The sequence below is a fragment of the Euprymna scolopes genome, chromosome 18 (assembly GCF_053919585.1).
Source record: "Euprymna scolopes isolate OS-2025 chromosome 18, ASM5391958v1, whole genome shotgun sequence".
Taxonomy (NCBI): domain Eukaryota; kingdom Metazoa; phylum Mollusca; class Cephalopoda; order Sepiida; family Sepiolidae; genus Euprymna; species Euprymna scolopes.
In genome coordinates, this window is record NC_136499.1 from 46,154,608 (window position 1) to 46,179,881 (window position 25,274).

The window sequence follows — 25,274 nt, forward strand, 5'->3', positions numbered from 1 at the left end:
CACGTTAAAATTTAAAAAAAGTTTAATGATTAATAAAATTTGAAATTTCATAACGATATTTTAAAAAAGTATCAACATATATATTAATTATTTATCAAATAAAACATTAAATGAGTTATTAATATTATTAGAGATTTTTATTCTTATTATTGATTTTTTATTGATTTTTTTTCTTTAACTGTATGGTTGATAGTGCCAGAAAAGCGGCACGAAACAGTTGAAAAAAATGTTTTAAACCTCTCAAAGAGAATTACAATATTTATTTTTAAAATATCAGAATACAAAAAATTCAAATTTTTAATTAAATTCTACAACAGATTTTTGTAATGTTTTAATAGTTCATGTTTGAAATATTTTTGCACTTTTAACTTTGCTTTTATTAAAATTATTTTTTAAACATTTAATATGTTTTTTTTTTAATTTTGTTAACTCATCCTTCATGTAGTAGTTAAACAAATTTATCATTCGTTTTTATTTAAAAATGTATTTATTGTTAGTTTTGATTTAATAATTTTCGTTCGTTTTGATTTAAAAAAATATTATTGTTGTTTATTTGAAGTTTGAAAATATTTATTGTTGTCCGTTTTAATGAAAAATATTTATCGTTTGATTTTAAATTAATTTTAAATTGATTCTCCCTCATTAATGACCATATCTCTCCCTAGGTTCAATTTATTTATTTATCTGTCTAACTAACTTATCACTTGACCTGGTGGTCTGATAGTTAAATACAACAGGTCCACCCAAATGACAACATCTCCCAGACACCAAAGCAGATCCTTTGAACCCAAGTCATTGTACCTATCTCACTCAATTAGTAGTTAAAATTCATTTTTTTTACCAAATCCAACTAGAAAAACAATCTCTTGTTCCACGAATCCTATTATCAGATTTTATATTTTCCTTTCATTGAAAAAGATACGATTTCTTTTCTGGTGGACAGAAATCTCATAAACATCTGTTTTTCCTTGACCAAGGGAGAATTGTTTATTGCCTAAATACATATTTTAAGTTTTGCTTCAAACATATACAGTTTTACACGCATGATATTTAAATTTATATTGAATAAAGTTCAGTTTTACTATAAATCAAATCGAGTTCCTTATTTTTCTCGTTTTAATGCAATTTTAAATTTTTCTTATGCTGTTTGTAAAAATATTTGGTTCTTTATCGACAGTCTGACTGTTCGACATGTCTTGCTTGCTAGAACCTCAGTGATGACATTATTTTTCAGCTCATAGACCTTAATGACATAAATTACAAAGTCCACGACACTACCTACTTATTTATCGATCCTGCATTATGGTCATATGTACGTGTCTATGTAATCACGTTTGACACAATGACATCCCTTTGGTTGGATTCAAGGTATTGTATGATACTTAACTCTTGCATGAATGTGCTATAGTAACCAAGTTTCATACAAAGTCATCTTTCAGGTAATGACCGAAGCGTAGTATCTGTTCTGTTTTCAGTCAGAGAAAGAGAAATCCTTCTAGATTATAACACTGTTTATTTTTATTCCAAACATGAGGATCCCATGTTGTGAAGTTAAATTACCACCGCATTTAACAGACCGTGTGTCACATCCAGTTGTCGAAGGTCGATGGTAAGTAATATATTAAATTTAGAATAAGTTTTATTTTTTATTTTTTCAACTTTATAAACACAGTAATAGGTGTACTACTTGATTATAAACATGTATTTCGTATTTATATGTAAAAAAAAATATTTGGTTGGTGCAAAAATAATGTCCTTCTTTGACTATATATATATATATATATATATATATATATATAGTTGAAGAACGACATTATTTTTGCACCAGATATATTTTATGTCCCACCTCTTTGGGTAGAGCACTGTCGTAAGTAATCTCACCCGCTACTTAATTGGCTGAAAAATAGGACGCTCACTCTTTGTTTATAAACAAGATGTTAGAGCACTGTAAAAGTGGTGGACAAATGTTTGTTTAAATAAACATTTGGAGGGATGATTTACGGGCACCGCTCCCGTGGGTCGATCGGTAGAACTGCTGACTATTAACGCGATGGCTCTAGGTTAAATCGTCGGCTTGGGAGAGGTGCTAATCAAGCGGCAGTGATGAGTTGTGATACTATGACTACAAATATATATATATATATATATATATATATATATATATATATATATATACTAGCGGGGGTACCCGGCGTTGCCCGAGTGTTTGTTGCCGGGACGAGGTGGGGGAGTTTTAAAAAATGTTATGGTAGGTAAGTAGGAAGGATCAAACCCGGAGTCATGAGTAAAAGTAGGAAAATAAAGTGTGAAAAAAAAAAAACAAACATCTGCAACGTTAACAGTTCGGCTACCAAGAAAATCCATTCCAGTTGTTTAGGAAAAAAAAGTCCATTCCAGTTGTTTAGGAAAAAAAACAAAAAAACAAAACGACTACGGTAGGTCGGCGCGAACGTGAAAATATAATGTGAATTGTCCAGCACGCTAACCACTACGCCACAGAGCACTGCAGCTTAGTTTAGTGATTTTAAATAACTTCACATGAAAGAACTACGAAGCCAAACCGGTGTTCTCTTCTCAATTGTTCCTTGTGAACGATCCCCAAACGGTGTTAAGTGGTGGCAGGGGGAGGAGGAATTTATTAGAGAGAAAATATTTTACCACTGCCATTGATCTTAACCGATTTTGGCCGTGACTTCTCAGCAGAAAAAGTATAGAAATCTAAGATTATCGAGGAATTTGAGAAATAATAAGCCTATAACACACCTCAAATATTGTTCTGCCGTTTGTGCATATTATATTTGCATGAAATATCTTGATTTTTAATCCTATCAATGTCAAAATCAGACGGGAAAAAATGAGTTCATTTTATTTATATATATATATATATATATATATATATATATATATATATATATATATATATATATATATATATATACTAGCGGGGGTACCCGGCGTTGCCCGAGTGTTTGTTGCCGGGACGAGGTGGGGGAGTTTTAAAAAATGTTATGGTAGGTAAGTAGGAAGGATCAAACCCGGAGTCATGAGTAAAAGTAGGAAAATAAAGTGTGAAAAAAAAAAACAAACATCTGCAACGTTAACAGTTCGGCCACCAAGAAAATCCATTCCAGTTGTTTAGGAAAAAAAAGTCCATTCCAGTTGTTTAGGAAAAAAAACAAAAAAAAAAAAACGACTACGGTAGGTCGGCGCGAACGTGAAAATATAATGTGAATTGTCCAGCACGCTAACCACTACGCCACAGAGCACTGCAGCTTAGTTTAGTGATTTTAAATAACTTCACATGAAAGAACTACGAAGCCAAACCGGTGTTCTCTTCTCAATTGTTCCTTGTGAACGATCCCCAAACGGTGTTAAGTGGTGGCAGGGGGAGGAGGAATTTATTAGAGAGAAAATATTTTACCACTGCCATTGATCTTAACCGATTTTGGCCGTGACTTCTCAGCAGAAAAAGTATAGAAATCTAAGATTATCGAGGAATTTGAGAAATAATAAGCCTATAACACACCTCAAATATTGTTCTGCCGTTTGTGCATATTATATTTGCATGAAATATCTTGATTTTTAATCCTATCAATGTCAAAATCAGACGGGAAAAAATGAGTTCATTTTATTTATATAGATAGATAGATAGATAGAAGAAGAAAGATAGAAGAAAAATAGATAGAAGATAGAATAGAAGAATAGAAGAAGAGAAGAAGATATATATATATATATATGTATATGTGTGTGTGTGTGTGTGTGTATAAATGACATTATTTTTGCACCAACCTAATATTTATATGTAAAAATTACCTATATGTAAAAATTACTTAAATGTAAAAATTACTTATATGTAAAAAATATTTATATGTAAAAAATACTTATATGTAAAAAATACTTATATGTAAAAAATACTTATATGTAAAAAATATTTATATATAAAAAAATCTGTGCCTTTCGGAAGACACCAAATATCGTATTTCAATATGCGTCTGGTTTGGATATTTTCAATTAAATATTTGATATTTGGCATAATGTTTGTGCTTCAATGTATGCACATGCACGTGTGTGGGTGCGCGCGAGTGTGTGTGTGCGTGTGAGTGTGTGTGTGTGTGTGTGTGTGCATACGTCACTGGTCGGTCTTGACCTTGCGGTTCTATTGCTGCACTTTGGCCAATTGGTAAGACTCGGAGAACGAAAAGATCACGAGCAACGAAGAAATGCCATTTCGTGGCAGCGATGAATGTCAAAGATGGCGAAGAAAGTGATGAAGAAGACGAAGACTAAAAAGAAGGAAGAAATAAAATAAAGAAAATGAAAAACGAAAAGCAAAGAAAACATGAAAAAGTGGCTGAAGAAGAAAAGTATAATAGGAAGTATATTAAGAAAAAGGAAATAACGATGCAGAAAAGGAGGATGAAGAAGGAGAATGAAGACGAAAGAGAAAATGAAGAAGAAGAAAATGAAGAAAAAGAAGAAAAAGAAGAAGAAAAAAAGAAAAGTAGGAAATAAAGAAGAAAATGAAATAGATCACGAAAAACATGAAGGAGAGCATGGGGCAAATGAATCTAAAGAAGAAGAAAAAGAAGGAGAAGTAGAAGAAGAAGAAGAAGAAGAAAAGAAGAAGAAGACGAAATATTAGGGATAACGAAGAACATAAAGAAAAATAAGAAAAATATGAATAGATGATGAAGATGAATAACATGAAAAAGAAGAAGAAGAAGCATAAGAAAAAGAAGAAGAAGAAACAGAAGAAGAAGAAGAAGAAGAAGAAGAAAAAGAAGAATAAGAAGCAATTAGTTCTAAGAGCAATGCTTGTCATAGCAGATGTCAAAGAAATTTCTGACAGCTCGAAGACATTTTGTCTTTGGTTTTCGAGGTTAGCATTATATTGCTAGGATTGTCGGACGGACCTTTAACATCTGAAGCATTCACGATGATAAAGTTTATATATCGATGACCTCAATTATGATGATAACACGAAACCATATAACTATTGTAATTATTACGCAATTTTTTCATGCCGCATCCCATAAGCATCTCATAACCATCTTATCAAGCCAACCTTTAAAAAATAATTGCAGAGAATATATGAACTATAATAATTTATTAATGCACACAACACATTCACTTAAATATTTTCGACTGAATTTATATTATTTGGATTATTCGGATCACTGTTCCCATCTTCAGTGTTATTCATACAACGTTTCGGTCGATATAGCATGCGACCTTCTTTGGGTGCATCAACAAACTCGCGAATCTATATAGAATTTCGAACAGCCTACTTTCTTTAATGCACGAGCGTAGCATGCTCTCGTTCTGTCAGTCATGGTAGGGTAGAAATTTTAAGTACTTCGCAATTGTGCTCCTAGTATGACCCGGTCTGAGGATTAAACGTGTTACTTAAAACAGTAGTAAACCTAGTATTTTATCCGTTACTCCACAAGTTCTTGCGAACAAATCTTGAATAAATTTAAGAACTTTAAACTTATTCTTGTTTAAGATATTACTACTTATCACTATTTTACATTTTCGAAAATGTACGTAGATATTACGCGGGGTTTTCCAGCAATCTGAACATTAAGAAATAACAACTTTATAGATAAATAGAAGGAAAATTTGAAAAGAATTGAAATCGGAAATTGTATCGAAACTGGAAATTTAGAACGGAGTCGGTAATTGCATTGAAATCGGGAAATAATTGGAATCATCCGAATATATATATATATATATATATATATATATATATATATATATATATATATATATATATTTTTTTTTTTTCCACAGTCAAAAACGTTGCAGCTCACAAGAGCTAAAACAACCAACAAACCGGAAGTCCAAGCCTCTACGTTTCGACTTAAGGTTTGTTGGCTGTCACGGCTCAAAGAGCCGTGACATTGTTTGACTAGAAATAATTATATAATCTCCCATATTCTGAAAATTATATATATATATATATATATATATTTATATTTAAATATATATATATATATTTAAATATATATATTTATATTTAAATATATATATATATATATATATATATATATATATTTAAATAAGTGAGATTACCAATAATTGTTATGTTTTTATACTTATTTTATTATTTCATATTGTCATTTTATACATTTTTTGAATCATTAAAATTTTTAAAAATATATTTAAAAATTTGTTTTAAAAAATTATTTTAAATATATTCCAATGATTTAAAAAATTATTTCAATGATTTAAAATATTATTTCAATGATTTAAAACATTATTTAAATGATTTAAAACATTATTTAAATGATTTAAAACATTATTTAAATGATTTAAAAATTATTTCAATGATTTAAAAAATATTGAAATGATTTAAAAAATTATTGAAATGATTTAAAAAATTATTTAAATGATTTAAAAAATTATTTAAATGATTTAAAAGATATTTCAATGATTTAAATATTATTTCAATGATTTAAAAATTATTTCAATGATTTAAAACATTATTTAAATGATTTTAAAATTATTTAAATGATTTAAAAATGATTTCAATGATTTAAAAATTATTATAATTATTTAAAAATATTTCAATGATTTAAAAATATTTCAATGATTTAAAACATATTTCAATGATATAAAACCATATTTCAATTATTTAAAAATTATTTCAATGATTTAAAAAATTATTTAAACGATTTAAAAAATTATTCCAATGATTTAAAAAATCATTTAAATGATTTAAAAAATTGTTCCATTGATTTAAAAAATTATTTAAATGATTTAAAAAATTGTTCCATTGATTTAAAAATTATTTAAATGATTTAAAAATTTATTAAACGATTTAAAAAATTATTTACATTATATATATATATATATATATATATATATATATATATATATTAGGTTGAGAAGAGAATCGTGGGTCAGACTGCATCGTCAGTTAGACATTGATGCGGGGCAGATGGGGAAATGATAGATTAACTAAATGACAGAAATGGTCTCGACATTATATAGAAATGTGACCCTTAGCATGTATCAAAGTCAATGATGTCGCACGCACTCAGATTCTAGCCGATATATCTATGAAGTGTTGGAGTTTTCCATTTGTTTTCCTGTTTTATTTTGTTTTTTATACTTGTGAGCCTGTGCGCCCCGCCTTGGACAGCCGTCAGTGTGAGAAACGATGACCATACAGCCATAAGAAGATAAGATGAACGAAAAATTCAAGTACGCATAACGTGGGGGTGGCGAGCTGTCGGCGAGCTGTCGGCGAGGATATGCTGGCGTCATTCACACACGCACGCATATATTAGAAATTGTGTCCGTTAAAAGCAGATCAAAATTATAACTCGTTGACTTAAAATGAGTGCTTTATGCCAAATTAATGGTTGGATGTTATTAAATGTGTACTTAATTTTTTAAAAATACTAACACATATAGATCCCTAACTGTGCATCGAACGGATACTATAGTAATTTGTTGCAGCACCTTATCATACCAAAGTTCTAGACAAAATTTCAACTACATCGGTACAGTAATTTCTGAGAAACAATGGAACGCAGATACAGATAAACAAGTAGACACAGAGAAATATATATATATATATATATATATATATATATATATATATATATAATTTATTTATACAAACATTGATGGCTACATATGTGCCTACATGTTTCTGTAATCACCCGCGTTGGGGGATTACGTCTTCAGACCAAGAATTATCGTCGATAACTGATACTTCAAACAAAACCTTTTTCTTATTTCGTTTACAAAGTTAGAATATAACATGGGTGGGGATTATGAGCGGGGAGAGGATAAGTGAGGTCTTTGAAGATAATAAACATCTTCTTTTTTATTTCCCTTTTTTATATTCCCTTTTTAAGTTTATCTATCCCATCTTTTGGCTTTTACGGCACAAGGTACTTGAGAATTAAGTATTTTTGTCTGGCGGTCAGTAAATTAAAAACATTCCTTAGTGCTATTGAGTACTGACCGGTGTCTTTCAATACACACACACACACACACACACACACACACACACACACACACACACATACACACACACACACACACACACACACACACACACTAGAAGTAAACATATGCTTATACCTATACTCAGGAGTGGATATACACTGTTCGCTGTATTTTACTCACACACACGCACTGAAAACAGCCAATAACTATAACGACACATACGAATAAAATTAAAATTTAAATAAATTAAATAAATAAATAAAATAAAAAAAAATAAATAAATAAAAATTAAAAATAAAAATTAAAATAAAACCCCGGAAGTTATCAACCTCATCATGCATACATATATATAAATATACGTATGAACACCCAAACTTTGATACACCCGTGTATATATACACGCATATACACATATACACATACATAGATACATAATACTCACATGCAGTTATAACCTGTTTATATTTATACTCACATACGCAGTTATATCAATGCACGGACCCTCAAACACATACATCCATGCACACACCTGGATATCATATATTATGACTGTTATTATACCAAAATTAATAATAGTAATCCCACTAACAATCCTATAATAATTTCTATAATATTGATAATATTAATAACACCAACAATATCAATAATAATAACAATTATAAGACTGTCGATTGGGAACTTTAAAAACCTGTGGACCCTAACCGGATACACGTCTCAATAAAATATATATATATACATACATACACACACATACACACACATACACATATATACATATGTATACATACATACATACATACATACACGTATACATATACATGCACACGAAAACTAGCATACACACAATATATACACACACAGTCAGACTATCCGCAGATGCAGACACACATCCCCATTCATACGTGTCCCCAAATCTCCACATATATATACGAGACACATATACATATAGATATCAATATAGACTTACGTATATACTTACACATATATACACACATGGACACACAGATACCTGCTCACTCACAATATATAAAAACACAGCAATACACACACAAATACAAAAACCCTTTTTAATAATAAGGTGCCTTTTAACTTCCGTAGTGTGGTAACCCTTTCATATGAAACAGCCTATTATTATAGTTTACTCGGGCGTATATATACATACATAACATACATACATATATACCCAGACACCCACACATTATTGTAATATACATTATTATAATCATCGTATATGAGACAGCCTATTTTAATATATATATATATATATATATATATATATATATATATACATATATATATTACATACATATATGCATATACACACATATATACATACACATAAATACATATATGCATACATAAATACACATATACATATATATTTACACAAAATACAGACATTTTTATCACGTTCGTACACTGCCACCAAATGATACATCTAAAATAGAAATAGGAATGAACTCATTCACTACATACTTCTTTTTATCAAACATCACACGCATAGTTATATTACTCGCCCCTACCCGCTTGTTACTTTTTCATAAGTTGTACGTTTTTTTTACTACGTAAAAATTTATAGTGAATTCAACTTGAAGTCCATAGGTCTATCCTCAGATTTAGCAAGCACTCCTTCGAGGTTTACACAGATATACATAATATATATAACGATATAATAATAATATATAATAACATATGACAAAAAATCAGAGCATTTGGGTTATACAAACGGAGTATAAAGGCTTATATATTGTAGTACTTACCTTTATCTTTATTCATTCCCCTTTATTTCTTTATTTTTGTATTTTTCCTACCCACGTATATATACATATACATATACATACAGATCATATACACACCCAAAAATATCTACATGCATACATTATTTCGAGGTTCACCCAACAATCTATTGCCCGTTTGGTTCAGATATACTATCATACAGGTATTTATTTAGGTTAGTAATATTATAACTGCTTGTGAAAATAGAATATTAAGCGACTTATGTAATCAATACGGATAGGATCATAGTTACGACCTCACTCATTCTCTTTTGGGGAGGTTATTGGATGGGTGATAGTTGTAATCGTAGTTGTTCTGATCTTCTTAACTTAGAGTTCTTTAAGTGCATGTATTCTGAAATTTTTGCAGGATATAACAGTTTCTTGTTTAATATTTAACAGTTTATCCCTATCCTTAAACCTAGTTATCTCAAGTTTTTCTGATAAGCATAATGGACATGGTGAGTTTAATGAGTAATAATAATAATAATAATAATAATAAAAATAATATATATATATATATATAATTACTTCATTTAATCACATAAATTAATATACGAAGATATTACTTTATGCGTAAATATTGCGTATTTACTTCAACAGAGCTCAATACATAGATTGAGCTGGGTAGTAAGTTATGAAAATATATATGGCAATTAAGCTAAACAAATTATCTCGCGTTTCATTCTCGTGAGAATTCCTCAGGCTTATGAATATTTTGTGTAGCTTAATTGACACATATATTTTCATAACTTAATATATATATATATACATGCACACATACACGCACACACGCACACACGCACACACGCACACACATATATATCGATTAGTTGTTACTTTGTAAAAATGTGTAACCATATACAACCATAAAAACATGTGAAATACACACACGCGCATATATATATATATATATACATACATATATATATATATATATATATATATATATATATATATATATATATATATATATACACATATATATATATATATATATATACAGTATAACTCCTATAATTTGAACATCCGCTTCGTTCAAATTAAAGGATGCTGTTCAAGTTTCGTGATAAAAAATGTGCTGCAGTTAACTTTAATTTTCTAAGAATTAAGAAATAGTAAATGAAATTCATTGCTATATGATACTTCAAGTATATATTAAGCTGAGTTTATGATATATTGCAAGTAAGAATTGTTAAATATTATTACCAGGAACAAAAACATTGAAAATAAATTAAATCTACTTTTACTTGTTAGGTATTTATGACCTAAGTTATCATCTACAGAAATCATACATTTATGTAAAATACAGTTTTTTTTACTTATTCATTGTATGAGTCTCATTGCAGTTTCTATTTTCATCGATTGAGCTCTCGGGTGCTGCCATTGTATTCCGTAAGCGATCAGGAAAATGTACAATTTCTTGATTCTGTAGCTTCTTTATGATTATATCTCTTCAGAATGACATTGCTTGCAAAACATAGTTGTCACTAAAGTAATGACTTTTTTCTAAAAATTTTATAACCGTCTCCATAGACTTTTCTGCATCATCCCATGATATTGCTTCATCAGAGTGTTCTTGATTATTTACATTAGGGTCAAGAGAATGGGAGCTGTCGCTATTTTCATCACTATTACTGCCTTCAGGATATTGATCAGTAGTTTCCTCACCTTGTTGCACCCACATTTCAACATCATTTGCATTAAGTGATTTAAGAACAGCGTGGTTGGTCGGTAACTGTTTGGTTTCAAGAATTCTCTTAGACCAGGGACTCCAGCATTAATAAGACCTCTGATTTTTAACTCCAGCATCTAATTTTTCTATAATTTGACGTTTTTCGAGTAAAGCGAGTGTCACTTGTTTTCTTTTAGAGTTGCAAGCCATTGTGATGGGTTGTTTACACTATTTTAAATATAGCAATCTGAAAAAAATACATTTAGTCTAAACTAATTATCAATAGCTAATCTCCATTAATTACATGGTACCAATATTAACATTTCTGCGCAATATCTGACTAAGCCATGTAAACAGTTTTACTGCAACTCCGCATCAAATATGCTAATACAATTTCAATGACAAGACAGTTCAAGTTTAGAGAAAGTCCAGGTTTAGAAGAAGTCCAAATGAGAGGACTTTAGTTCAAATTAAAGGAGTTTTACTATATATATATATATATATATATATATATATATATATATATATATATATATATATAGATAGATAGATAGATATAATTATTTTTTTTGGGGAAAAAGAAATCCAGCAGAGTGCTCAATTATATGGAAAATCCGAAAACAAGAGCGTATTTATATTTAATATTTTTGTTTACATAAAGTTTTAAAAGGAAGCAAGTGATTAGTACCGTCGGTTTCAAACCCGATAATTAGGACCGTTTTAGATACCTATATCAAGCTTTCTTCAGCCAATACTTCTCTCTCTCTCTCTCTCTCGCTATATATATATATATATATATATATATATATATATATATATATATATATATATATAAGCAAACAGTATATACAATGCATGATCAGGTGTATGTCAATCTGACCAGAATTCAGTGCTGTAATGTACCTTGCTAAAATGACACTTGAAAATCGATTACGATCTAATCAATGATAATAAAATTTGATTGGCTAGAAACTACCCCTGGCGATCGTTTATGTAACATCTTACGCCTTTTTAAAAGCGCAAGTGTCAAATTCGCTGACGCCATCGGCAGTTCTGATTGGCTAATTTTTGGCTCATCCGGATAATAACGATGCCAAAAATCAAAGGTCAAATATTTCAAACGTTGAATGGCTTAGTCATGCCTTGAACAATTGAGCAAAGATCAATCATGTTGCAACCCTGATTTCCATCGATAAACCTGGTTTCTTCTTGATCATTCAGGTTCAACTCTTCGCTGTCCGGTCAGTTGGTAAATCGACATATTTTGCTGTTGACTTGCAGTGATATTTTTTATATGGAAGTTACCACTTATTAAGGTCTGGATGCCACTCGAGGATAAGTTTTAATAAGTGTAAGGTGGTACCTACGAACACAATGATACGATCGGTAGTGGTAAAAGTTGGTTCAAATTTATTTATTAATGAGGACTGTTCAACAAAAACTTGTTTACATTGGACTTGAATATGCCCATTTTGTAATCAACTGTAAAGCAACCCCGCGGGATAGAGTTTCACAGGCGGACAGTTCTAGAATAAAAACTTTGTTCATGGAATTTGTGTTTAGATTTAGGTGCAAATAGAGTTTGGAAAACTGTTGGCAGTGGTTGTATTTTTTTTTACAAGGTAGTCACCACTTATCAAGGCCCGAAAGTCACTTGAGGATAAGGGTTATTGTGTGTACAGTACGTTAGTGTTGGAGATTTAATAAAGTGTTTTACTTAAGGAGGCGGTTCATCAGGAATTTGTTCACATTGGGAAACAGGCAACCGGAACAGAGTTCCACAGGCGTACACTTCTAAGAAAGAAGCTTTGTTCATGGAATCTACGTTTTGATTTTGGCACAGATAAAGAGTGGGGAAAATTTTTGACAATGGTTTCAGCTAGGCAGGTGTTTATCGTGAAAGATTGGCGAGGAGGGACCAGAGATTGGAGTTCAGACGAGCACCTGCCATGGTAGTAACGATAAAACAAAGACAGGCTCGCAACGTCTCTCCTGTGGGAGAGAGGTTGCAGAGAAGAGAAAAGGGCATCACCCACTAAACCACGAAGCCTATTTTGTACTCTGTCAAGGCAGGATAGGCTATTTTTAGCAGCTCCAGCCCATATGTGGCAGCAGTACACCATCCTTGGACGTACTTGGCTTTTATACAGATAGAGAATTGCATCAGTAGTGAGATAAATAGAATAATAAAAATAAACGATAATTCCCAAAACCGACTTTAAACGTAAGTTATTTTCATGCTTGGATGAACATTTTGTAAAAGTTTTCTTTGTAAATAAATATATCCTGACTTTTTTTTACATAATCATCACCACTAATCAAGACCCAAAGGTCACTCGAGGATAAGGGTTAAAGAGTGTACAGTAATCAATTGGATAAGATAGTAATCGTTAGAAATGGAAATTCGATAAATTTGTTAACTAAGGTGGAATGGCTTATTAAGAACTTGTTTACATCGGACTTGAAGACAACCATATTGTAGTCAGCTGGGAAGCAGGCAAACGGAAGAGAGTTCCACAGGCGTGCATTTCTAAGAAAGAAACTTTGTTCATGGAATCTACGTTTAGTTTTAAGCACGGATAAAGAGTAAAGGAAATTACTAATAGTGTTTTCAGCTAGACGAGTGTTTCTTGTGAAAGTTTGGTGAGTGAGTACCATAGATTGGAGCTCAGACGAGCACTTGCCATGAAAATAACGATGAAGCAGAGACAGGCTCGCAACGTCTCTTCTGTGAGAAAGAGTTTGCAGGGTGGAGAAAAGGGCATCCCTACTCGACTACGAAGTCTATTTTGAATTCTATCAAGGCAGAATAAGTCCTTTCTAGCAGCTCCTGTCCAGATGTGGCAACAATATTCCATCCTTGGACGTACCTGGATGTTATATAGGTAGAGAATTGCATCAGCAGTGATATATCTACTGGACCGATAGAAAGATCCCACCATTTTTCTAGCGACTTTGGCAACGGATTTGATGTATGTGTTCCATTTCAGACCAGGAGTAAAGGTCAAGCACAGAAGATTGTCAACAAATGAAGCCTCTCAAGACGAGAGCCATTCAGTTCAATTGGTGCCAGATCAGAATCAGAGCGTTGATGATGTTAAGATAGAAGATTGGTTTTAGATGCATTAAAAGTAACCAGCCACCCCTTTCCCCATATTACCTCGTGCTCAAGATCAGCAATTATTGAATAAATAGATTTATAATAGGAAGCTTGCGTGCCCGGTGTTTCCTGGGGGTTTGGAGGTGTGTGTTAAGAAAAAAAATAAAGTGGCAGTAGGCAAGCACCAGGCTTGAATCCGTGGCATGAAAGCAGAAAAGAAAGGGAAAGAAAATCTGACGTTTTACTGCTACTCAATGACGCAACCGGAATTCGGCAAAGTCAATCCAACCAATACGATGACTTGCAAAAATGGCTCGCAAAAAATCGACCCCTCCTTGTAGAAAACTGCCCAGTTTATGGTAAAGGAATTCATGCTTTTGGCCAATTTTTCCATAGTTGTTGTCCGAGACGTCGTGCTTCAAAATGATATCGATCTCGTGAAAATCTGTCACCTCTATCGAAAGTTTTCGGCAGACATACAAACAAACAAATACACATACATACATACATGATGATGTGATGATTGCAACGTCTTGTCAGACGAGTGGCACTCCCTCAGACATTTAAAATCCATGAGCCCAAATGCCTGAGGGAGTATCTATACAAAGATGATGTTACAGAGTCTTAGCTTTGTACGACAGCTAAGTCTCTCTCTCAGTTCAAAATTTTGAGATCCAGCAACAAGCAAGAGCAAGATAGCCAGCAACAAATCAAACTGCAGACCAGCTTAATGCGGGTACATACATACATACATACATACATACATACATATATTTAAAAAGCCAGGAGAGATTTATATTATAGATGATGGGACTCAGCGTGAAATTTCGTGAGATTAATACATATTATACAATATTAATATACTGGAATATATTTAATTTATTAATATACTATTATATATTTAATAAATAAATTAATATTATAGTATATATTTAATTTAGTAATACAATTTATTTGTTCTAATTTATTAATATACTACGATATATATATAATTTATTAATATACTAGTATATATTTTACTTATTAATATACTAGCATATATTAAATTGATTAATATACTAGTATATATTTAATTTATAATTATACTAGTATATATTGAATTCATTAATATACTAGTATAAATTTAATATGTTAATATACTAGTATATATTTGATTTATTAATATACTAGTATATATATTTAGGGGACACGCATCAAGTGCGTTGTGAAAAAGAATGAGATTTTTTTACACCGAATTATTGTTTTGCATTTCTGAGTTTAAATCGCGCTGATAAAAATATCGTTTTGTGATAAGGTTGTCTGATTTTGCAGTTGTTACATCCGAGGGAGAATGCAAAGGTCAACGTCAGCTAGTTTGAAAAATGTCAAAACGAGGTGGATTTGTGCGGAGTTCAACTGGTACCAAAATGCAGTGAGAGACATGGGAAGATACGTTGCGACGGAGCACGGCCTGAGTTATTGCCAACCCATCAAGGAAGAGTTATAGATTAACCGGCGACCTTTAAGATTATTGGAAATATGTATCATAAATGTATTATAAAATCATCATCATCATCTATATATTAATACGATAACGTTTGTGTTATTTTCTGTGTTACACTTACTTCCGGGTCGTTTAATTGTTATGTACTTCCATTTCTTCTCATAAATAATTTTATCAAGAATTATTCATAAGTTTTGGTTTCAGTTTCGATTATAGCTGATGGCACTGAAGTCATCTATTTTTCTTATAAATAATTTATAAATAATTCTTCATAAGTTTTGGTTCCGGTTTTGATTATTGCTGAAGGAACTCATATATATATATATATAATATATATATATATATATATATATATATATATATATATATATATATAAAACAAACATATATATATACATACATATATATATATATTTTTTTCATAAATATTTTATTTCGGTTTCGATTCAAACGCAACTTTATAATATATAAAAATCGATAGAACATTAACTCTGTAATAATATATACGAAATCTGCAAAAATTAAAATACCACATTTAAGCGTACTTTACGATCGGGCTTTGCCGGAAATTCGTGCTAGCTTAGATAAATACTTTTGCAGTTTTAACAAAAAATCTACAATAATGACAAAAAAAAACTACAATAATATCAGAGCGTCTCCATTTACACTGCACATCTACAGAATGCCAACATCAATATATTACATATGAATGAGTGTTACATATATGAATAGCTTATGGTCGTCTTGGTTGTATAAACGGACAGTTATTTCGTTTGAAAATGAATACGAGACACTTATTTGTTTTTAATACAGATTTGGTTTATTTACAATTTCCACTTCAAAAGTACAGTGACAACTCTCATCATAACACGGCGAAGGTTAGGGAGCAGCGTGGGTCGCAGAACTTTGTGTCAACATGTATTTTCGCTTGTGTCTCTTTTCCATGCTTTCTCACTGCTCTTTTTATTTATATCACTTTCACCTGTTGACCTTTTTCTCGCCAGCTTTATTGTTTGCAACTCTCTGGGTCATAGTTCCTGTTGATTAACCTGTTAACCTTATTCCCGCAAGCATTTGTTTATTGCACTTTTTTGCTGGTTTTGGTCTGACCCATTTAATATCGGTTAGCTTTCCTGAACGATTGACGCCATGGATATAGGTCGTTTTAAATCCCGGGATTTCCCATTGTGTTCTTTTCTTTTACTTGATGCAGCTTCATAATACTATTATAGGCCACTTTTCCTGGGATTGACTTATTGTTCTTTGATCGCCCGGACCTCTCCCTAACATGTTCCCTGTGGAATTTCCACAGATTCCGCTAGTAATCATTATTATCATTATTATTAAATCATTACGTCACCGAACAAAGATTTCCTAATGGAATTAGTCCTAATTCTTAGAAGTCATAAACTTAAAATATTTATTTGTGCAGTATGCGAGGGTGCAAAACATTGAAATGTTACCCTTATTGTTTTATACACATATTTTTACTAGGAGGTCATAGCTTACCAAAGTCTAAATCAACTCGAGGATGAAGGCTAATGAGTGTCGGATGGCTTGTGAAACAACACCGTGATAATGGATTATAGTGGAACTTTGGTAGAATTTCATTATTTAAGAAGACGACTAAATACGGACTTGTTTACATTGAACTTGAAAAGGAGAATTCTATAGTCAGGTTGGAAGCGGCTCTGCGGTACTGTGTTCCACCGATAGGTAGTTCTAGGAAAAAAAAACTTTATTCATGCAATTTTCGTTTAGTTTTCAGCACGGACAGAAAGTAAGTGCAATTGTTGATAGTTGTTCTAGAAAGACGAGTATTTTTTGTGTATGTTTTACAGGGATGCGGCATAGATTGAATCTCAGTCGAGCATCAGCACACAAATAGAATGAAAATAAGCAAAAAACATGAATAATTTTGCAAATAATCTTTTATTGCTGAAAGAATTAAATTATATTTTATTTGTGCGCTGTTTTCAACATAGAGCAATCAAGTATATGGTATTTAATTTTAACACTGTTGTAGGCTACAATATTTGTACTAATTTTATTTATTTAATTATTTTGATTATTCTAGTTTTTGTTTTCATGACGTTTCGGCCAATTATTCCCCAGGCCTTCGTCAGGTTAACCGCGATGAGGTAAGAATGTCGAATCCTCCAACTACATCCACAGCAATTGCTGCCTTCAATAGCTGTCGTCATCTCACCATGGTTTGATCAACTAATTCTCTGACCGGCTTTGGGTGGGATCGAAACCGCTACCTCTAGACAATGCTTACTTCTAGACAATGCTCACCTCATAGAGGTAGCGGTTTCGATCCCACCCAAAGCCGGTCAGATGATTAGTTGCCAAAACCGTAGTAACAACATCAACAAAATGAAGATTTTTTTTTTTAATTAATAAATGGCAAAATTTTCTTTGACAAGAGTGAACCCAAACAAACGTCATAGAAAAATAATTTAAAACACGAATATTCATGTAATAATAATAATAATAATAATAATAATAATAATAATAATAATAATACTACTACTACTACTAATAATAATAATAATAATAACAACAACAACAACAACAACAACAACAATATCTAGCGAGACGTGTGGAAATTCTTTCGTATGTAATATATTGCTGCCGGGCATTCTGTGGACATTCAGCGTGAATGGATACCTCGCAGTATTATTATTATAGCTCTTTTGTTAAAACTGTAAAAAATATTTTAATCTAAGTAATCTGGTTAATGTAGTGTCAGAATTTATCCGGTTATTACGGCTTATCTCCAGTATCCTTATAGATATCTGTGACATACTTCCATTGTATGGACGCCCGGCACGAACGGAAACCCCACGATATCATTATATCATCTTTAGACAGAACAGATACTACGTTTGGATCCTAGCCAGAAGACCAAGAAGGTATATTTTGGCTTCACGTACGACCCAAAAGAGACTTCATTTTTTTAAATTAATTTTTTGTACATTCCGTCTTCGGTGATCGGGATATCCTATTTATTAAAAAGGAGGATAACAGGTGATAACGTACTACGGACATTAAATTAGCGTATCTGTATAGTCTAATTATAGGTTCGTAGTGTGTTATCATTAGGGCTATGAAAACAGCATATTCTTTTCATTGTTTTTACTCTCGAGTATATATCCGACACAGACGCAATTAATCAACTGAGAACCACATCACTCTACATAAAAACATATAAGATATCGATCGATATTTACCTAAGAATCAAAACCAGGAAAAGAATATGCTGTTGTCATAGTCCTAGTTATCATCTTCTATTCTCACTTTTAACGAATAGGATCTGCCGATTGAATATTTTCTTATCTAGAAACAATGACAAACATACGTACGTTAAATATACTACGTTATTAATATATAGACTAGCGGGACCTATGGAAATTCCACAGCGACAGTAAAAATAACTGTCTATTATTTTTCAATATCAACTATGTCTAATTAAAAATATTTTTATAGAATTAAAAGACATGTAATTACTCTGAGTCTATTATTTTTAAATAAGCTATGACAAACGTGCATACATTATAAGTGCTAATAGATTATTAAATATTTCACAATCAGTTTTACATTACAATTTTAAGAACCAATTTTCTATGAGAAATCGTGTCCAGGAGGCACCTAATACAGGATAGTAAGGTTTGACTAAAAAAATAAACATAAAATTAAAACAGAAAAAAAAACACGTTTCTCCCACCCCAAACATACTGACTCAAAACGGCATCATTAATGTTTTTTTTTGTTGACATTGTGTCTTGGTGATCGGGAGATCCTATTTATTAAAAAGGAGGATAGATGGTGATAACATACTACGAATATTAAATTAGCATATCTACATATTAATTTAATGTTCATAGTATATTATCACCTTCTATCCCCCTTTTTAATAAATAGGATCGCCCGATCAAATAATTTATAATCGGAAAACCATGACTCACGTACTTACGTTAAAAAGTATTACGGTACTAATGCATAGATGACTTGGTTTCCTAAAATTCTCAAATTTAACCCTAGGAAACAATGCTTTCAAAAGATGTGACTGACTCCGTCTATAAATTCAACTATTACGCGTATAACCAGCAGCAGCAGCAGCTCTAACTTTCTCGTTATGTATCATGACTTGATCACAAGGTGCATGAAGTGTAAAAGATTTAGCTGTAATCATTTTGCCTGAGTATCAGCTTTAAATTATCCAATAAATCTCATCCCCATTGGTTTTTATGTGAGCTCGATTACATAAAAGCTGGTTCCTTTTGCAGGGAAAGAGGGCAAAGGTCCTGACTCGCGTCATAGCTTTGAAAGACTTTACTGACAAAAGATAACCATAATCAAGGCGTTCATCCGGCGAAAGAAGGCTAGGCCAGTTATTGGCTCTTACGAAACGAGTTAGAACAAACATAGCTTAGAAACCATTCAAGCACAAACGCAAAAATCAAAAACACAGATTGGCCAGAATTAAGTCTCCGTAGAAAATATACTTAATAAATTATGGGATGATTCCAATATTCCCCCGATCCCGATACAATTACTTATTCAGATTATTTTAAATCCTCCGGATTTTTAGTTGTTGAATATATATATATATATATATATATATATATATATATATATATATATATATATATATTATTTCCAGATTTATGTAAAACGCATGTAATATGCGTATATTATTATAAAAACCAAATATATGTGTATATTCTCCAAATATAACAAAAGTACACCTAAGGGGGTCGATCTATAGATTTCAGGTTTACTGGTAGTTAAAAAAAACAAACAAACACAAAAAGCAATATTTATCATTTCATTATTAAGACCAGCAATAGAAAATAAGGTTTTAAATCAAAACGAAAAAAAAGAAGAAAAGAATTGAAATGATCGCTTTTTGACATTAGAAAATCAACACAAATTTCTCCTATTCCGCTTAAACAGTTCCGATTTTTTAAATTTACTTTTCCCATTAATCGTCCCAACATTATATATATATATATATATATATATATATATATATATATATATATATATATGTATGTATGTATGTATATATATATATATATATATATATATATATAGTAAATTTCCTTAAAACGTTTATTAACAAAAAGTAAACCGTTTTGAGGAGAATTATGTAACTCTTGCTTCCTTTATTTTGTCCTCACATTTAATTAGCGATGCTTCCGCGAAAAACGAGGAGGAATTGCAGCATTCTGGATCGGAATCTACCCATCTGACACTTATCATGAATTAGTTATTAACCATGAGCTAATATTTTTCTTTGTTTCTTACATTAGATAAGTTTCATTTGTTTCGAGCGATTTTCATTAAAATGTAAGAAAATCACAGCAAGAACTCGTATTTCTACTATCCTATAAAGAACTCCTCTTTCTTCCTCTGTTCACCTGAAGATCGACAGAACTTCCAGGAACCTAATTCATTTCCAATGAACTTTCTATATACGGAATACGTTGCCGAATAACTGTTTCCCTATATACTAGAACGTGACTGTTTTCAACTACATTGTCAACGAATACCAGTTTAGTCATATTTGTCATTTCGTCCATCTTTCTCAGTCTTTTTATAATATTGACACTGAACTTACAATATTATTAGACCGTTATCCTCGAATGGCTTGTTTTCTTTATAAGTATTGAACCCTGGGACTACACACGGGATCAAGTCCCTAACCCACCACAACTTCACCTACAGTGGCACAAGAACATTCAACTGTATTTCAGCCGCAATAAGAAATATAATGAGAGTGTCTCCCGACACTTTCAAGGAACAACTGAACATCTGGCTGGAAGAGATATCTTACCAGCCACAAACACCAGGCTACCCTGGTCTCAACCTCAATCGTCTAGTGGACTGGACCTCTGTATGAAATGGACAGCCTGGGTGAAGATGAGCTCCAGCTCAGCTGTGTCAATAACCGCCACATAACACAAACTACAAACTATAACTACTTCCATTAGCATAAAAACTAACCCGATTCAATGCATATTTTCCCCGATTATTTTTTAACATCTTCAGGCGTTTCCTTTTTCGAGTGTCAGCGTGTGCGAGGGACAAGACAAAATTTTACTCACTCCTCTGATTTTTTGGTTCGGAATTAGCTTCAGCGACACATCACACGCCGACCGAATGTCTTCCTTATTTTGTCAGCTCGTCACCTTGTAGATCTGTAAAGAGAAATGAAAGAGAACGCGGTGAAAATCAGAGCGAAATCAAACGTCTTCATTAAAAATTCAGTTCAGTCGTGCCAATTACCGAGCTCATTTCTTGGGCAGATCAAAAGTTGCAAAAGCGTCGAATTATGTTTTTTTTTTTTTTTTTTTTTTTTTTGAATTGAGCTGCAATTCAGATCCGTTTGATCCCGACATCATGAAACAGGCGACAAAATTGCTGTCGTTTAGCAAAACAAAACTGAATACGCGAGTGAGAAGGGAGAGAAAGGAAAGAAAAGAATATAAGAAAAGCAGAATTGTTACAAAATGCGGCATTGATCGGCCATTTTCTTGATGCGTCCTTCGTATCTCTACACAAGGCGACGCCCGTCGGTCGCTCAAGTTTATTTCATGAAGGCCCATTGCGATACGTTCTTATTATTTGATCTTATGAAATAGGAAAGTTTCAACTTCAAATCTAATTTTATAGTTCTATAGAATCTTACGTCTGATTTCTGTAATGATGAAGTCCCAATCAATGAAAGAATTCTTTGTGATCATATTCTTCATTTCGGTTTTTTATTACTAAGTGATTTTCCCCTTGGGAGTGTCTGGAACTGTCTGATACTAATTCATTTATAGGTACAGCAACGTTGTATAACTGCAGACACCTGCCAGGCACTGTCTTTTATCATTCTATCTAGGCGTTTAATAGCATGGCTGTTTATATTTATACTAGCAGAAAGACCCGACGTTGCTCGGGATTTACTAAAGATCAACGAATGCTCCACCTTCCCATATTTTTACCACCGAAATCGATGAAATAGCTCATTTTTCAACTAAATCGATGATTGCCTGCTCCAACTGTTGACTCATCACGATGCACCCGGTGGAAGGTTCACATACCGCTCATATGTTGTTCACAATATACTGTTGTCTGCATTGCACTGTAGAGAACCTATTGTTTATTTTTTTAAAAATTATTTTGATATATAATATTTTGCATTAAAGTTTAAAATGCAAAAGTCAATCATCATGCTTCAATCGTTCTCTAAACCGAAACATTCATTTCGAACGCCTCCGTGTCACATCCAAAGAACCTTCTGTTGATTTTATCTTCCTGGCCTTACTGGTAGTGCGGTGATAATCGATAGAATTTAAGTTTAAAATGAAAAAGTCAAGTATCATTGTGAAATTATGCTTTATACTGAAATATTCATTACGAACGCGCCCCTGTCATATAAAAAACCTACCGTTGATTTTATACGCCGGGCACATTTACACATTTGTTTGTGCGGTGGTAAGACGTTTTAAATGCACTTGTGATCTTAGACTGTGTAAAAGTGGTAACTTTGGTCAAAATGACACTGTTCGATCTGTAATGTTTCTTTTTTCAATTATCGATTTCCGATACTTACTAAGAACACCCCCATGCACACGAGATGCATTTGTATGGAAAATTAAAAAAACAATCGGTCCAGCCATTTTGGAGTCCATAGGGGACTCACAGACACAAAGGCACACAGATAAACTACGTTTTATATAACAGTATAGATATGGTTTCCCGGAGTTCTTTCGCTGCTAAATAAAACGGTTTCTGGGATGAAGAGACAGGAGAAAATTTGTATATCTTCTTTTTGACTCCGACTATAAAATGTCAAAAAAATAAGACATTTTTATTGGCGCAAAGGCATTGTAACCTATAATCCTGTACGTTTCTCCACTTCTTCTGGAAATCATCCCTGTTTAATAAAACGAAACAAGCAGTGACAATAGACTATAGGTATATTACATTAGAGATTTAAATACAGCCTATCATAAATAAGTTGGATAAAAAAAGAGAAAAGAGGTATAATAAACCAATTCAATCCTATGGTATCTATTAACTTGATACTTTGTGTAATGGCTAAAAAGGGTTAGAATGCACGAATTGAAAGGAAAAAGTTATTTATTTATTTAGGAAGTGAAATATTGATTATCCTATGAATATAACCTTGGGAACGTTTTTTGATAGAGTTCGCTCCAGAAGAGAATAAAGCCACTATCTATAAGAAGCTCAAAGTACAAATGAAAACTACTATTTCAAGGTAAAACACAAAAACAAAACTAGCCAACGATGGGTTATATAGATAGATTCCAATTCAGAAAACAGCAATTATTCTCCTTTTGTCAGAAATATCGCTCGTAAAATGTGCAGAATTGGGACGAGTTTTCAGATAAAAAAACAAAACAATGGTTTCCACTGATTTTTTTACTTAATTCTAATAAGTTACAACGGCAGCTTCCAAATTATGTAGTCGAAATTACCTGAATATTACTGAATTATTAAAAAAAAAAACCCAACAAAGTTTAATCGTGTTAGCAGGTGAACAATTGTCGCCATCTTGTTTTTATAAAAATAAGATGGCGACAATGAAACGAAACGAAACCATAAACAAGGGAGTAACTCTAAATTTTTAATATGACCAGCGAAAAACAAATAACAAAATAAATATAACATAAATACAGTGTTTCTGAGTCTGGTTTTCATTTAAGATTTTTTCATAATTGTTTAATATAAAAATAACTGTTCGCCTAAAAATTAATGTAAAAACAACATATATATAAGTTTTTTGCAACTGTTTAATTGCCTCTCTTTTTACTCTTGTGTCTTACATAAGCATACACAATTGTGTTCTTAAAATTCTATTTTTTTTAATAAAAATTTTCTACCTCATCGATTTTCGTAATTTTTTTAAAATACGGGGAATATGTAGGCATCGTTGTTTTCATGTGGAATTCAATATTACGATTTTCAAAATCTGGTTCCAATAGCGTAGAAGCGCGTGAGAACTAAATGCCAAAATAAAAAAAATGAGAATTACGATGTTGCTGAAAGTCCAACGCAAAGTCTACTTTTTACTTCCTATAACATGTAATACATTTGAAAAAATCAAGTTGCTATACATTCAAGATAAAATTTACTTATTCAAATGAACCAAAGCAGCTCCTTACAATAATGCCATCATAATCGCGCTGATCTCTATCTGGCCTCAATTGAAATGAATGGCTCTTGTCTCGGGTAAACGCCATGTTTTGTCAA

General features: G+C 31.8%; 1 protein-coding gene across 1 annotated transcript in view; it reads right to left on the reverse strand.

Moving 5' to 3' along the window:
- LOC145297612 (acetylcholinesterase-like) overlaps positions 1-25,274 on the reverse strand; it is a 1,140,889-nt gene that overhangs the window by 472,350 nt on the left and 643,265 nt on the right. The window contains exon 3 of the mRNA XM_080143678.1: positions 22,115-22,207. The gene's annotated coding sequence lies outside the window, so the exon portion shown is untranslated. The remainder of the gene's footprint in view (positions 1-22,114; positions 22,208-25,274) is intronic.